Raw genomic sequence first — 17,746 nt, 5'->3', positions numbered from 1 at the left:
CGTCTCGATGCTAATTTCCTTCCTTGACGACTTTCAAGTTTCAACCTTTAGGATCATCTAATATATAAAGATGAGTTTGACTATATATGTTTGTTGGTTTGTTTGTTTGTATGCACCTTATACAAATCCACACCGCTTAACCTTCCCATGCCGTTCGCAAAATATCTGTTAAAAGTTTCTCGGGTCTATTTGACCTGCAGTTTGTTATCGCTCCCCTGGCCACAAATAATAACCGATTTTGATGATATTAGGGGAGATGAGGGCATAACGAGCACCCAGGGCATAATGAGCACTCCTTTTTTCTACATAAGTACGTATTTTCTTAGACAAATTTTTATAAGGACTTGTTTCGTACTACCTATAGTATTAATTTTTCACCAAAAAAGAAATATCCTTTTCATATTTACAGAAATATTAAATAATAACCAGCTAGGTTCTCAAGTGACGGGAATATTATAATTTTTGAGCACCACCAAATAAGCTTTTATGACCTTTAAATCATCTTGATCTGCACATTATTTCTCAATTTTCAACATCATAAAATGTTTGATTTTTCACTAAAATCAATTTTAAAACGCGTTTTTACTTTAGTTTGTTCACTAGAGGCGAACAGAGCACTTTCAATGAAGGCATAATGAGCATTTTCTGCCGTATAATCTAGCTGCGAATTCAACTCGATGAAGTCAACTGAATAATAGAGCTACAGCTTGACTTGTTTCGTCTGTCGATTTGGCTTATTGATAAGGTGTCGGAGAGGTTATCAGTAGACTCGAGTTCGATTCCTGTTCGAGGGGATTTTTTTTTGCACATATCATTCATGATTGATTTTTTTATTGTTACATTATACGGCTAATAGCATCAAAGCATCATCCGTCAAGCAAAACACCAGAAACATAATGTATGAGCATGTGTTCATTCTTTGAATTCTACAAACAGACCTAGATTATTTTGTTATTGCTTTGTTTGATGAATCTACGCCTCACCGTTTAGCGCAATCATGATCATGAATGATAAATGAAAAAAAATCACCTCGACCAGGAATCGAACTCGAGCCTACTGTTGACCTCTCAGACATCTAACCAATAGGCAAAATCGTCAGACGATGCAAGTTGAGCTGTAGCTCTATTAGTCAGTTGACTTCATCGAGTCGAATGCGCTGCTAGATTCCCCGACAGAAAACGCTCATTATGCCTTCATTAATGGTGCTCATACTGCCTCGGGGGGTTTCTCATTATGCCTCTACAGTGACTGGTTTTCAGCTTTTGGCATTTTTAAACGTTTTTATCTACTTTTTCAAGTATCATCCAGTTAGGCCATAGACTTTTTGAGTGTCTGAACACGAAACAATGATGTAATTCACTTATTACAGCTGTTCTCTATGCTGAAATAAGCGTTCCGAATGAAAAAAGTCAAAAAAAGAACTCTTTTTGAAATGCTTATAACTTCTGAATGATTTATTGTTTTGAACTAACTTAACGATTTTCGAAATTGTTAAGAATTTACCTTTCTACAGACTTACAAATATGTAGGGGTCCAGTGGAAGGTTTGGCCGCTATTCCAGAACTTCCGGTAGAAAAAATTCATACTTCAAAAAAGACACCCAATTTCGGCTTTGCATTGCTGTATCTCGTTTACCAATGGACCGATTCTCTAAATTCAAATTTTAGTTTTTTTTCGTCAACTCTTTTATTATTTTCATAGAACAAGCTTTGTTTCTTAAAAAATCCAGTTTTTCAGTATATCTGAATGAAACTAACAACTTTTTTGACATTTTTCAACTCTCGCTTGGGTTGATGGGTTCTCGGAGTTTTGTCATGGTGATTTCTCGGAAATTTTCACTAAAACTGTCCACTTTTTTTATACCTAGAGATTCATTGGAATCTGCCCTTTCGATTGGTATACTTTATGTAAAGTTTTTCAATAATTTGTAACAACGTTTTTTCAATATACTGAAAGCTCTAAGATTTCAACCAGTCCAGCACACATTTTCAGACGGTTGGCGTACTAATTTAGCACCCCTTCGCGTAGTCTCAAGAGAAACGAAATCCTTCAGCTCTCCTGTCGCTCCAAACCTACCTCCCAGCAGCAAATAGGAGGAATCGCCGTGCCGCGTGGCTTGGAGATTGAATTTAGATTGATTTTGCTCATGCCGATACCTACGTAATGATTGTTTTAATGTAGGAACGTCAATGATTTGCTAATAAATATTTATCATAACCAATGAAGTGCTTCAATCTTTCTTTCAGTTGTATCACTTACTTGTCTTATTCGAATATTTTTGAAAAGTATTATTTCTTTCACTAAATTCCGTCAAGCATTATATGTAAAATACAAGTGAAACTTGAAAATAAGGGAAGATTATATCTTCGATGTCCTGAGAATAAGCTCTGCCGCCAAAAATCTTTAGAGTATTTATCCCCTTGAATCCATGATTTTTTCCGGCCATGATTAAAGCTTTATCTAAATTATTGAAAATCCATATCATTATTAAATAGAATTCATTATGGGAAACTTATATTCAGAATTCAAATTTAGAACTCAGAATTCATAATTTAAAGTCTAGAATACATAATCCTTGGTTCAGAAGATAGTACATATTCAGAACTGAAAATTCCGTATAATATTTTACATTCATATCTTTCTGCATTCTGCACAGCAAAAATTATTTCCTTTAAAATTACGCAAATGTCCTGTAACAAAAAGGAGCAGGACATTTACCATAATTTTACAGGTCTAAAACATGATTACATGACATTTAATTTTTAGTGTACAACTTTTTTACAGGACATTTGCTGTAATAATAAATGAATCTTCGTTAACTTTCCAGGAAAACAATTACAAATCACAGGTTTCGTTAATTACAGGTGATTTATTTTAAAGGTTGCAGTTTTCAGTGACACGTAATAGTCAAATTTTTTTTCTGTGTGTAGCAGAAATCAAAATACGTAATTCAGCATTCGGAATTCCAGAATTCAAAATCTGAAATCTCAATCAAAATATATTGAAATTAAGAATTCAGAATCTTGAATATAGAATTTAGAATTGAAATTTTAAAATGTAAAATTTTGAATTTATAATTGAAATTTTTTAATTCATAAAATAGAATTAAATTGAGGAATAAAGAGTTTAGAACAAAGAATTATGAAGAAAAAAAACGAAATTTCTACGAGTTTTGACAATTTTATAAAAATTCTGTATTTTCATTAAAAATTTCTAAATTCTAAGTTTTCAATTCTAAATTTAACATTTCAAAATCTCATTTCTGTATCCTTAATTTGTAACTCAAATTTCTAAATACTAAACTACGAATTCTAAATTCTGAATTAAACCATAATCAGAAACCCTAATCAGAAATCTGCATCTGAAATCTGAATCTAGAATCTGAATCTGAAATCTGAATCTGAATCTGAAATCTGAATCTGAAATCTGAATCTGAAATCTGAATCTGAAATCTGAAATCTGAATCTGAAATCTGAATCTGAAATCTGAATCTGAAATCTGAATCTGAAATCTGAATCTGAAATCTGAATCTGAAATCTGAATCTGACATCTTAAGCTGAAATTTGAAATCAGAAATCCGTGAGTTCGAGCACAGTTGTACCGGAAAAGTTTTTCCATGACTGTCTGCCAACTGCATCATTGATATAAGTCGCGAATGACACAAAGGTGTTAAAACGACTATAATCAAAACAGAAAAAATGTTATAAAAATAATAAATTTCACAGTTGCAGAAGATTGTGCTTGAATATAATGGATTGATGTATAATATATATGTATTAAATAAAAAATATCAAAAAAGATTCAAACAATACCTACAATAATAAAACACTCATTACGTTATCAGCATCAGCACAATTAATTACCAAAGCCTCGCGGCGAGACGGTAGTTCCTCCTGCTGCTGGGTTGGGTGATAGATTTGGTGAGCGCCACAAAGAGAGCTAAAGGATTCGTTTCTCCCACGGCTACGTGAGGGGTGCGAGATTTGTACACCAACCTGCTGGAAACGTGGGCCAAACTGTTTGAAATCTGACAGCTTTTAGTAAATTCGAAAAACGTTGTTACAAATTATTGAAACACTACTCAAAAGGTATGTCAATCGAAAGGGCAGATTCTAATGAATCTCTAGGTATAAAAAAATGGCCAATTTGAGTTCAAATTTTAGAGAAATCACGCTAACAAAATCCCGTAAACCCACCAATACGGGGGAGAGTTTGAAAAATGACAAAAAAGATGTGAGTTTCATTACAATATACTGAAGAACTGTGATTTTTGAGGATCCAAGTTTGTTCTATGAAAATAATAAAAGAGTTGACGAAAAAAAAACTAAAATTTGAATTTTGAGAATCGGTCCATTGGTAAACGAGATACAGCAATACAAAGCCAAAATTGGGTGTCTTTTTTGAAGTAAGAATTTTTTCTACCGGAAGTTCTGGAATAGCGGCCAAACTTTCCACTGGAACCCCACATATTTGTACATCTGTAGAAAGGTAAATTCTTAACAATTTCGAAAATCGTTAAGTTAGTTCAAAACAATAAATCATTCAGAAGTTATAAGCATTTCAAAAAGAGCTCTTTTTTGGACTTTTTTCATTCGGAATCGACTACCGGTAATTTCCTAAAACATATTGACTTAATTTTATAATGTTAAAAAACTAGATTAAATTACCTAAACAACAAATATAATATCATCAAAATCGGTTATTATTTGTGGCCAGGGGAACGAGCGCAAGAGCTCGGGTCAATATGACCCGAACGGCATATTATCGGTTTTTTTGATAGGGCCATTTCCGGTGGTCACCGGAAGTTATCTGGTACTACAGATTGTGTATTCTGCGGCTCTGCATAATTGTTCCAAATTTCAGATTTTTCCGATTTTGTGTCACGAGTTATGATGAATTGAATGTACGCTTCGGATCATATTGACCCGAGCGGGGCGGGAAGGTTAACAGATCAGCCTAAAATTTGGTACAGTTATGTGTTTGAACCATGGTGAGGTTTTAGTAATAGTTTTGAGCCCCTCCCACCTAAGAAAAGGGACCCTCTCATACAACTTTCGGTTTTTTTCACACGAACCAAAAGTCATGGCACCCATTTTGTCAACCGATTTTCGTTTCCTTTGGCGGGGTTATTTTCACCATCACCATTATGGGCCGGGCATTAGAAACGACTAACCAGAGTTCACGTGTACTGGACAGTGCTCTAAACTGTTGACATGCTTGGATGAATGTGAAATAATTTTCCATTCAAGGTCTACATTTCACGTTTCCATCATTACCCCCAATCAGTCAAAAAAGCAATCTATGACTGACTGTCGAAAAAAAGTCACTCCAATTTCGTACCTGTGAATGTGAACTTTTTTAAAACTCAGTCACCTAAACTTGGAGATCATGATAGAGTTGGAATGCATTTTTTTTTTTTTTGGTTTTTAATGCCTGGGCGTTATCTAACCCCTACAAATAATGCATGGTCGGTTTCCCATTATTTTTATTTCAGGTCATACTCTATTGAGAAATTATTAAGTACCGTGTCAAGTTAATAATAGTTTTGAGAGGCATTTTATAATTCGGACAACACCTAACGATACAGGGAAATGGTAGTCACGTTAAGTTTGTTTCGCAAATGTCCAGACTCTATTGCTAGGATCTCGGTAGAAAAGTTCTTCAACTGTCTGGTAGAATAGAAACTACTTCCGATCATGTCATCGATTTGTTCACTGTCACGACTTCGTGGATTGAATGAGTGTGGAGTGAATGACGAAACCAAAAAATGTATTCACTGCCATTATGAAGTTCGTCTAGGCTAGCTTGGTTTTATTTCGCCGTCTTTCGAAACACGTGGGGGAGAAATTTTTTTTCTCTCATTCATGCCCTACTGCGGTCAACGAATATGAATTCTTTGAGCCCTGGTACTGGACAGCAAATCAAAGCCTGCTAATAAATAAAAATTTAATAGCGACATTTTTGGCGGGATTTTTTCGTCTACTGTTCGTAGCGCAGGGCACAATTACGTGGTTCTTGGATGAAATAATAAGTCAACTTTTGGGATAGAAAAATCGCCTGTTAGGATTATATTGATTAGAACATTGGTTTTCAAAATGGTCCTAACCGCCGCTGGGGTGCGTTGAGAGTCAACAAAAATATGCAGTGTGTAAAGTATGGATACAATGATTAATCTTCATTATGAATCGACTTCTTCAGTTGAATAACTATTTGGAATAAAAACAAATGTTCCAGCTTTTGGGAACCAACCATTTTCATATTTTTGGAATTCCTCATAAAGAAAGAAACTAAATTAAGGATTGTGAGTTGAAAGCTGTGATCTCAATGCTTTGTTTGCCGTGCAGGAATTTATTGACAAAGTCGGTAAGAAAATTAAACATGCATATCTGGAAAATGTTGAAATCAAACCCAACGCATAAAACGTTTAAGAAAATAAATCTGAAGTTGTTATTTCATACAATTTAATTTCATCGATCACTTCATAATTTTGAGTTATTGTTGTTAATCAATATGTTGAATTCTACCATCCAGGTATGATTAAACTAGAGCCTTAACAGTCTCGTTTGAACTACGGTACGTTGCACATCGTGTGTGTGAGCTGAATCGAAATCTAATTTATTTTTCTTCTCTCCTTCCACACGCTATTGTCGAGCGGTGCAATGACCCACAACGATACACCAAGGTCATCGAAAAATGAAGTTCGAGTGCGGAAATATCACGAAAATTATGCTGGGCCATATCTCGTTATGGCTGAAACAAATGTCGGAAATATATCTGCTGCGAAGATTGCTAAAAGTCTGGTGAAGAAATTTGGTGACGATTTTATACGTGCTATGCCGGTTTCTAAAACCAAAATGAAAATTTTGATGCGATCGAGGGATGCTGCTAATGAAATAGCAGGCATCGGTACCTCAAATGAAGTGCGTTTTTTTATCCCCCAACGGCTGGTGGAGTGCCTTGGGGTAGCCTATATTGAGCCGGATATTTGTGATGAAGAATTGAAGTTTGCTAATGCGTACGATAAACGCAAGTCGAATCAAGTTGATAACCCGGAGATAGTTCATGCTCGTCGTGTGCTTAGAAAATTAGCTGATGATAAAGAGGAAGCCCTGTTTACGGTGATTTTTACTTTCGCTGGGCAGAGTTTACCTACTCACATCGAGTTGAATAGAGTGCTTTATTCTGTTAAGCAGTACATTTATCCTGTCCGCCAGTGTGGTAACTGCTGGCGCTTGGGACATGATAAAAAAGGATGCAAGAGTGCTAAACGCTGTAACCAATGCTTGGAGCAAGTGGGCGGCGAAGATCATGCATGTGAAAATAGTGAGCCCCAGTGCGTTAACTGTTTGGGCTCCCATCGGGCCAATGATCACAAGCTTTGTCCGAAAATAATTCAAAAAAAGAAAACCGATAAAGAGCGGCGCGACACTTTTTCACAAGGACGTGTCGATTGGTTTTGTGGAACAACTTCAAATGAATCATCAAACTCACTAACTATCATCTCCCAACCAACAACAAAATCCACCGTGGCAGTTGCTTGCCAAACAAGTAATGTTGACAAGAATGGGTCTAATCCTTCCAGCAAACGTCGTCATAATGTCGATTCGGACGATGAGCTTCCCCAACTTGAAGTTAACATTTCTGACGGGGTTTGCGATTCGATCCGATCGACGATTGAATCTACTGAGGTCATCGATATCGTTGCAGAGGCTCTGGAAGTTCCTGAGGAAGATGTTGAAACTCGACAAAAAATTCAACAAATGGTTTTGGAGAGAATTTCGGATGTTGTAAGTGATAAAATGAAAGGATATTTTGCTAATCTCAGATTATGAAAAACACCACACCGAGCACTTTAACAGCCACCGTTCCTCTGCAATGTCTACAATGGAATTGTAGAGGGATAAATAGTAAACGCTCATCTTTAATCCAGCTCATAAATACACACAATATCAATATTTCGCTTTTGAGTGAAACACATCTCGACAATCACACAAACTTTAGTCTACCGCAGCACACCATTTTTCGTAAAGATCACAGACGAAACTCGATGGGCGTAGCCATCGCGATTCGTTCAGAACTGAATCCCGTAGCATTTCCTATTGCACTGTCAGCGGATATTCAAGCCGTTGCCTGCCAGATCAAATACATCTCCGGGTTGATCACTATTGTATCTGTGTACATACACCCGCAAGCCAACATATCGCAGACTCAGTTTGATAATTTTTTATCAACCGTTCCGAAACCGTGCATCATTGGAGGAGACTTTAACGCAAAACATCACCTATGGGGAAGCGATCATGGAAACACACGTGGAGACCGTCTTCATCAAGCCATCGAAACATCTCATCTCGTCATTCTCAACAATGGTCAGCCAACTAGGTTTGATGTAAACCGGTCGTGGGGCGCAATTGATATCACGCTGGTTTCTTCGAGCCTTAGTTTGTGCTTCGACTGGGAGGTTTTGGATTCACCAAATGGAAGCGATCATTTTCCGATAGTTTTTCATTCGAGTACTACATGCGCGATGAAATTCTACTCTGGAATCAATGTTCGGAAAATCGACTGGGAACGTTTTACCGGAAGCCTCGAGGAATCATTCGTCGAAAATGGAGAACCGGATAGCTTTGATGTCTTCTTTGAGCTGATTTGGCAAGCACTGCGCAGATCCTGTCCATCAGTAAACTCGAACCACACTCGCCGAATACCGCAACCCTATTGGGACGAAGAGCTAACAGAAGCGAAGAAAGCCACCAGAGTTGCTTTCCGCGCTTGGAAACGAGAGCTGTCAACCGAAGCTTACGAAGGGTACGCTAATACAGAACGAAGGTTCAGAAATTTGGTACGCGAGAAGAAGAGGAAAAGTTGGCAACATTTTTGTGATAGTTGTGATAGTTCTACGTCCCTCACAACCTTATGGAGGATGGCTAGAAGATTCAAAGGGCGCGGAGAGCCATCAAAAAACCTTAGAATTTCGGACAATTTGGCCAACGATGTTTTGGACAAGTTGGCTCCCTCATCTGCCAAAAATCCACCCCCGGCTTTTCTACAATGTTCGTGCTGCCCTCAAACTGGTTTACCATTCTCAGTATCGGATATTCAAGCAGTTTTAAAAATCGGTAAAGATTCGGCTCCTGGTTTGGATGGTGTTCCATATTCCGTCATAAATCATCTCCCATGGGCGGCGCTTAGTCAGTTGCGAAAAATCTATTGCCAAATTTTTGCTTCAGGAAGAATTCCGGAAAGCTGGAAAACCTTTAAAATTGTACCGATTCCTAAAAGTGGTCATGATCCGATTTCTCCTTCTGCTGTTCGCCCAATCGCGTTAGCTTCATGTTTTCGCAAAGTGTATGAACTCATAATCAAAGATCGACTAGAACATTTCATCGAAAACAACAACTTATTCCCTTCAGCTATCAACGGTTTTAGGAAAGGACGAGGAACAATGGATGCGTTGTTTCCCCTGATTAATGAAGCTTCTTTAGCTTTGAAAAGAAGAGAACATGTGGTGATATGTAGCCTCGATATCAAAGCCGCCTACGACAACGTGGAAATTAATGTTCTGGTCCGCGAATTACGCTCATTAACAGTCCCTGAATGCCTAGTAAGAAGTATCTTCCATCTTTTTGAAGAAAGGAATTTGTGCATTTCAAATGGATTAGATTCAATATCTAGGACAACGTGGAAAGGCCTTCCTCAGGGATCTCCACTAAGTCCGTTATGCTTTAATGTTGTGATCAGTGGATTGATCAACAGTGTCCCTCCTGATGTGATAACCGTAAATTACGCCGATGACACAACAATTGCTGTAAGAGGAACCTCGCTGGAGCATAGTTGCGAATCTCTCCAAAGGGCAGTGTATATAGTTGTGGAAAATATTTTCGACCTTGGGTTAGAACTTTCGCCCACGAAATGTAAGTGCCTTCTGATCTCGACACAACAATGCGATAATCCCCCAGAAATAAATATCGGCGGTTGCACTTTGGAATACGTCAGATCCCTGAGGTTACTCGGCATGTACCTCACACGAAATCTGTCGTGGTCCTGTCATATTAGAGAGGTACAAAAACGTACGGCTCCGTATCTTAACTTTCTACGAAGCATATCGGGCCAGTCATGGGGAGCACATCCAGCAGCAATGTTAGCTATTTTCAAGTCATGTGTGAGATCAATATTGGAATACGGTTCCATATTTATGACGGAGTTAACACAAAAAGAAGCCATCGTTTTGGATAGACTACAATGGGCAGGAATTCGAATCTGTTTGGGCTCCACAAAAACCACCCACACAGGTTCACTCGAAGTGATGGCTGGTATTATTCCGCTGCAACAAAGAAGAGAACTTGCTGTCATGCGTTTTGTAAATAAAAGAGCGTCACTTTCTTCTTGGCATGGTCAATACTCCAGACCGATCTTGGAAGGTGGCTTAGTGGCTACGGGAATACACCGCGCCATAAGAATGCTTAACGAATTTATTCCACTTGAACAGCCTCTAAATAATCTCCCATGCTACATGGTCAACCGTGAAGTTGTAAGAACAATAATATCCATTGATCTCACTGTTAAACGGTTATGTTCAGAACACCAGAACTCATCGGCAGCTGATTTGGTTTCAAACTATCTCTTGGAAGTGTATGCCAACGCGAAAATCTTGGCAACTGACGGGTCGAAAGATATACACGGCACAGGTTATGCTGTGGTAAATAGTTTTGGAGCGCCTGCAGAAGGGATCAAACTCGACAGTAAAGCATCAGTTTATATGGCAGAGCTTCTAGCAATCAGGCATGCTGCGAAAATGATCGTAAGCCTTCCTGTTGCTCAGTATATTATTCTAACCGATAGTTTGAGTTGTCTCACGAGCCTTCAAAAAATCAACATCAATCAAAAATATCCCGTTGCTTGGTACGATATAAAAGCTTCCATTCTTGAAGGACAAAGAATGGGGCACGAGATCCATCTGATATGGGTTCCGTCTCACAGAGGTATTCCAATGAACGAGTTGGCAGATCAAGAGGCGAAAAGTGCGTGCATCAATGGTGGTACAGCAGATTATATTTTAACATCATTCGACATCCAGTTTCCGATTCGGCGTACAACAGTGCACAAATGGCAAGCAAAGTGGAATGCAGGAACTAAAGGACGTTTCTGTCACAGCATCATCTCTAACGTTTCGCTCCAACCATGGTTTAGTAGCTTGGATCTCAACCGCAGACAAATTGTAATCCTTTCCAAATTAATATCAAATCATTCACGGCTCCCTGCTCATCTGACTAGAAATGGTATCCTATTGGACGCGACGTGCAGTTGTGGCGAATCCATCGCAGATCCTGATCACATTATCTTCGCATGCAGCAGATTTGAAAATCTTCGTAGACCTATTTGGCGAATTTTAATGAAAAAAGGAATTCCACCCGATATTCATTTGATACTAAAAAAGAAAGACATTGAATTATATAAAACGATAGCTAATTTTGTAATTGAATGTAAAATAGACATGTAAGTAGAAGAGTAATTAACACTTGGCCGGTTATGTTATAGAGGTAAAGCCAATAAAAAAATTAAAAAAAAAAAAAAAAAAAAAAAAACTAGAGCCTTAAGTAGTGCAAATTCATACGAATGATTTCTAAGGATTTTTACATTGATTCATGATAATTAATGCAATAAAAAAATTTAAATGTATTTAACTCAAATAAATTTTCTTAAAATAGGTTATTTCGGTTCCGACTTAAAAAAGTTAAAACTTAAACTTAAAAAACTGATAATGGAACTTTTAACATCTAAAACAACTAATGATACTTATCATAAGTACAAATTAAACTTGAATATACTCCTATACGAGAGATCATTTATCTTGAAAAGTGGTATAATTTTCAAAAGAGGTCGTGTACATATGTTTACAAGCTTCAAATATAATATTTTCATTAGATAACACATGGACAAGATAAAAAAAACTTTTTTATCATTTGAAGATTATATAAAAAGACAAAATCTATTCAAGGTTCCCAAAAAATTACGGGTTGCCAGAATTTTTCTGGACGTATCCGGACCGAAAAAATCCGGGCAATTTTCTGGCACAATGCGTGTAGTTGATTTCAAAATGTTCAACCCAAAATCCGGGCAGTATCCGAGCAAATTTGGTCAACACCACGGAATCATTCAGTTAAAATCAAGGAGAAAACACTTTTGATATTTTTTTTTTCATCAAACCACAGCGGATGTATTTAAGACTTTCAAAACAAGTCAGGATAAAACTTGCCATAAAAAATTTCCTTTTTGAACGTAAAAATGGAAAAATTGTAAAAACTCAATTTAATGTTATGCTATATTTTACAAATAAGGTGCATTCATCTGGGTGAAATCTGGGCTTTTTGCAACGAGGCTCGGGCAACCCGGCCGGACCGGATTTCCCTCAAATTTTGTGTGAAAAATTCCGAATTTAGAAAGTTTTTCGTGATTCGATGAATAGGCATTCAAAGGAAATTGTTTCAGCAAACCTTATAACTGATAGTTTTTCAATAATATGAAAACGATAAACTTTGTTAAAATTCCTATCAAGCTTACATGGCCAAACATGATCAAATTTGTTAAAATGATGATTAAAAAGCTTTCAAAATTTCGAAAAGCCAAATCAATTTTGATTTATATTTTATGTGAACCCGAGCAAGGCCGGGTAAATCAGCTAGTAACTGATATGTATCAGTTTTGAGCGACCTATGCAGGCTATCAGATGATTTTTTATTTTTAGCTTGGCGTAGAAGGACAAAATCATGACTAGGTAACCGCAATGAACTGTCCAGTATGTGCTACGGCTTTTTTGAACATGTGGTCCTGGTATTCCTTCAGATTTTTCCTTCTGAAACATTCATGATCGTCTATCAATAACGAGCATTATAAACAATGATGCGAAGATAGACGTTCGGGAATTATTGAGCGAGCGACGTTCAAAATGTATCACCAAGTATGTCGACCACCGTCGATTAGCCACGTGACGAATAGCAACGGTAGCCTCCGATGGGGCATGGTATATTGTATTGTATATTGTATCTTGTATCAAGTTAGTGTTGATTTTCGACCTATATTCAATGGGTACTTTTACCACGTGCGTATCCCAGCACTCGGAGATATCAGTATTCTTCGGGTTCGGGTCAGACCTATACTTTCTCGAAGCGATATCTCAGGAACGGTTTAGGCTAGATACATGAAATTTTCGGCCTTTGCTTAAAATGAGGAGCTCTACATTTTCTCATTTTTAGATTTTTGAATAGTTCTGCGAAGTAGTTCCACCTCCCCGTGGTTGCTGCACGGTGCAGCCAGCCCGCCGACGAGCTGCGTGCCGAGTGTGGCAAAAACGTGGTGCGACTGGGCACCTTGGTACCAGTGCTCAGTTGCAAGAGGGAGGGTCGAAACGTGTATCGGGTAGTCGCGACCCCGATATGCGGGACGACCAAATGTTCGAGCGGGTTTTGGTCGAATTCGCGCGTCGGGTGGTCCTATCCCCGATTCGTGGATATGACCGACTCACGACGAGCAGAGGGGTATTGTGCCGAAATATGTGGCGCCCAGTTAATGGGCCTCAGAATGAGTCTCGAAGAGTCGAGACGGAGAACAGGATAGGTGTGTGGTTATCTCTGTCTTTGCGTGATACGTTGAGTTTCTGATAGAAATTTCGTCTTTTTTGGGAATGATGCAGCTCCTCCAGCTCCTCCTCGAGTCGATTTTCCACGTATCGACTGTTGCTCCTCTGTACTACTGCCGCCCGCGCAGTGTTTTCTTCATCCATTGCCCTCCTACACTCCTCATCGATACAGTCGTTTCATCGAGTTCGTTCCACATGTCCGATGACGTTCTCCGCAACGCTATTGATGGCTGTCTCCTCGAGAGGGACTTCGTCAAGCTCGCAATCTGCCGGCAGCGCGGCTTCGAGCGATTGCGAGTAGTCTGCCGCGACCTCAGGTTGCTTCAGTAGTGTGATATTTAACCGAGACGGACGTCGCTTTTATACGTTGTTCACTACGGAGAGTTTTGGGCGCATCTTCACCATCACCAGATAATGATCTGACTCGATGTTGGCGCCTCAACAGGATCTGACGTCGATGATGTCTGAGAAAATCCGGTTGTCTATCAAAACGTGACCGATCTGTGTTTGGTACGGTGATCTCCGGGTGTTGTTGTGTGGGAAGCGGTGCTGGAAAAAGACTCACCCATTTTGTGTTGTACCCCGCTGAGTTCAAGGGGGCCTTTTTGAGATATGGAACCAGCTCCGATATGAGACTCAAATTATCAATGTCTCTGAAAACAAATCCATATTTTTGTGACATTTCTTGTTTTTTTTTTTTTGGAAAACATTCTTATGAAATTTCATATGTTTTGACAAAATCTTATGAAAAACAAAATTTCCTCTTTCAAAAAGATGTTCATCCGAAAAGTTCATTTCAATCATAAGATAATCTTATGACACATTCCACCGTGACGTGAAATCGCCTTTTCGGACTTTTCTGAACTGTTATCATTCTAGAAGTCAACCAATTTACTTGAAAATGACAAAAAGCAGTAGCAAACGGTCGCAAATTGAATTTTATTCAAAATGAATATAATTTGGTCATTAAAATTTTAAGTTTTTTGTGTTGTGAATTGAATTAAGCATTTTTGACTTCAGTACTATTCTCTTTGTGGAAATAGGATATCGGCGTCTTCAAATGAGTTGTAGAGAAAATTTGATGTGCGTTTAAAAACAACAAACAACGCCTCTTTTAAGCCTAGTCCACACTAGGCAACATGAACTGCGATTTTTGTTATGAGACGAGCTTTGTTGTCTGTTGTTGTTGTTGGAAACCTGAGACGGTCTCAGTGTCTCCCGAAGAAAATGGGAGACGCTGAGACCGTCTCGAGACGAACCGTCTCCTAGTGTGGACTAGGCTTTAGGTTTGGCCGTGAATTCACTCAGTTTAAACAAAACAGGGTAGTGAACTGAATTCACGTAACGCAATTTCAACTTATTCCAATCCATTTTCAGAGCCTTCAATTTTTTCCTCAGCTATGTCTCGAAACTGGATTAAATGTTGCAGAAAAAATTGCCAAATTGAACAAAACAACAAACCTGTTATCTCAGCAAATCATAAATATTTTATTTTTTTGAGTTATTGCATTTTGTTTGTCTAACACAATGTGACTTTCAGATCTTCTTTATAATTTTAAAATGTATCCAACACGAAAAAATTATGAAAAAAATATTTATTCCAATATGTCAATCGTTAGAATAAAATATAAACTTCTTAATGTCAAATTTTCAAATCATTTTTTGGGGGGCGTTTAAATAGCCTCGGGGAGCTGACGCTGGAAATGAAAATTAGAGATAGTTTGGAGAAGAAAATTTTAAAGTTTAGAGTAGGCAGCGTAAAATAGTTAGAGATCATGAGACGTTGGTTAGACCATCATGCACTTCATTATATCCATTCCGGCTGGATATGGACAGAATGCAGTTCAAGATAATAAACCAACCCCTCCTGATACCAGTTGGAGGAAGGACAAGGGTGGGTTCGAGACTGGCCTCTACTTACTCCCCAAGCATCTCACTTGTCGGCAAGTTATGGGATTCGACTCCAAAAGCTTTTCTTGCCGATACCGGGAATCGAACCCAGTACGCCTGGGTTACCAGACTCGCGCCAACCTATCCACTAGACCACATCAGCGCTATTCTTAATGTCATATTTTCAAATCAATACTAAACTCTCAATTTTGCTAGGAAAAAGTTTTCCAAAATGTATGTCATGGGTTCACTTGATCCCTCGTGTCCGAAAATATATATTTTCCTTCTGAATGGATGTTGATCATTGCTAAGCAGAAAATAAATAATATTTATTTAATTACTTATATTTATCCAATAATTTTATGACAAACAAGACGCAAAGAAGTGCTTTTATCAGAAAATTAGAAAATTGCATCTTTTAGTATGCAATGAGAATAGGGTAGCCAAGAAAGTACCCAAATAGGGAGAATAGGGTAGTAAACAAACTTTAAGTATTTTAAGAAGTCTTCTTTATTAAAGGATCAAGTCTTTTTTAATTTTCAATCACATTTTTTCGTTTTACAGCATATAAGCATGAAATTACACGCTATCAAAAAATGCAAAAGACGGCGATCTGCAAAAATTTTCCAAAAAGATATGATGAATATAAGAAAAAGGGAGTATCCCCATTCTCTCCTACAGTTTTAAGTGATATTTTGTTATTCCGACTTGTACAATAATCAATTTTCATTATCTTTTCCTAACTTTTTCCTCATTTTGACTGGCACTTGGATATTTAAAGATTAAGCATTTTTTTTATATATTTTTCAATATTTTTGTTTGTTTATTTAAAAAAAAAACGAACTCATTAAAAAGATCAATTAATTTGTGTTCGATTTTGAAAAATCGGATCACCTGGTTAAAACAGCTTTCAGAGCATAGTTCCGTTATAAAATTTTACAAAAAATCAAATTTTGTGAAGTTAATTCGCTGATTTACTGATTTATTTAACTGTTTAACTGTTACAATTTGTTTGACTTGAGGAAAGGGAAGAGGATTGCGTATACTTTGAAGCTTTAAAGAGCCAAACTCGTTTTGTATGTTTACAATTGTTTGCTTAGGTCTACATTACTTTATCACTTTTTTCACTTTTTGAAGAAAACAGGTAATAGGTAGAAAGGGAAATGTAATAATGAAAAGAATTATAGACGAAGATTAAAATAGCTTTTAGGAAAAGGTATATTTCAAAAATGTAATCAATGTCTATCTATCGCAGCTAGTACATCTCTTAAATCAATTATTTTGTAAAAGTTGTCAACATTAACACTTTTTTCAACAAAAAATCTGTTTTTCAAAATCGTATAAAACATGTTAGCAATTTTTTTTTCGTTTTGTCGTTGGTTTTGTGTAATTTGAAATATCAAAATAAATGACAAGTTTGAATTTGTTTGATACGCTAACGAATAAAAATCACTCAATGTGAGCGGCAAGTACGTGAAATGTGTCTTTATGTATTTCATTATTTTTTCTTACGGCGCCAGTTCATAAGATAATCTTACGACATACATTATAGTATTTTTCTGAGTGCAGATGTCATTAAAAGTGTTTTTTTTCCACCAGATGTCGGTAATAGTTGTTAAATATTTGGAAAATTAGTGAAAATATATTTTCACTCGGTTAAATCGTTAATTTTTTTTTTAATTCTTTCTATACGCTCAGTGCTGCTCCCTTCTGAGAGAACATAACAGGCGTCTAAAATAGCTTGTACACATGGGGGTCAATTATCAAATCAAGTTTGAGTTTGCACAATGGGTAGTTTTAAGAAGCGAAAAAATAACAATTGTACATTTAAATGATGACTTAGTAAAGTAAGTAAAGTAAGTTTTGATTTCAATTCAAGTGATGGTGATTTTTGGCTACCAATTCGATCAATCAAATATATTTTCGCCATTTGAAGAATTGTAGATGTCTCTGCACTACTGAATTCTAACAGATATACCACATTGTATGCTAATTTGTTTGAAGTTAAAAAAAAGTTAACGATTTTAACGATATCTGTGGAGTGCAAGAATATTTTTACTGAATTTTTCAAATGTTTAACACCTATTACCGACATCTGGTGAGAGAAAAAATAATTTTTTAATGACATCTGGTGGATATATGATAAAAGTTGTATTTTGACTTCTGAGTTCACTATCTATTTTTTTTTTTGCTGAATACTGATATGCTCTGAGCTCTTTTGAA

The 17,746-nt window shown here is 37.1% G+C and overlaps 1 protein-coding gene across 4 annotated transcripts in view; it reads right to left on the bottom strand.

Moving 5' to 3' along the window:
* The window catches only part of LOC129760167 (liprin-alpha-1), a 44,582-nt gene that overhangs the window by 25,957 nt on the left and 879 nt on the right, over window positions 1-17,746 (bottom strand). The window lies entirely within an intron of this gene.

Source organism: Uranotaenia lowii, unplaced genomic scaffold (genome assembly GCF_029784155.1).
Source record: "Uranotaenia lowii strain MFRU-FL unplaced genomic scaffold, ASM2978415v1 HiC_scaffold_48, whole genome shotgun sequence".
NCBI classification, from domain to species: domain Eukaryota; kingdom Metazoa; phylum Arthropoda; class Insecta; order Diptera; family Culicidae; genus Uranotaenia; species Uranotaenia lowii.
The sequence above is the reverse complement of the archived record's forward strand: the minus strand, read 5'-3'. Positions and strand labels throughout refer to the sequence as shown.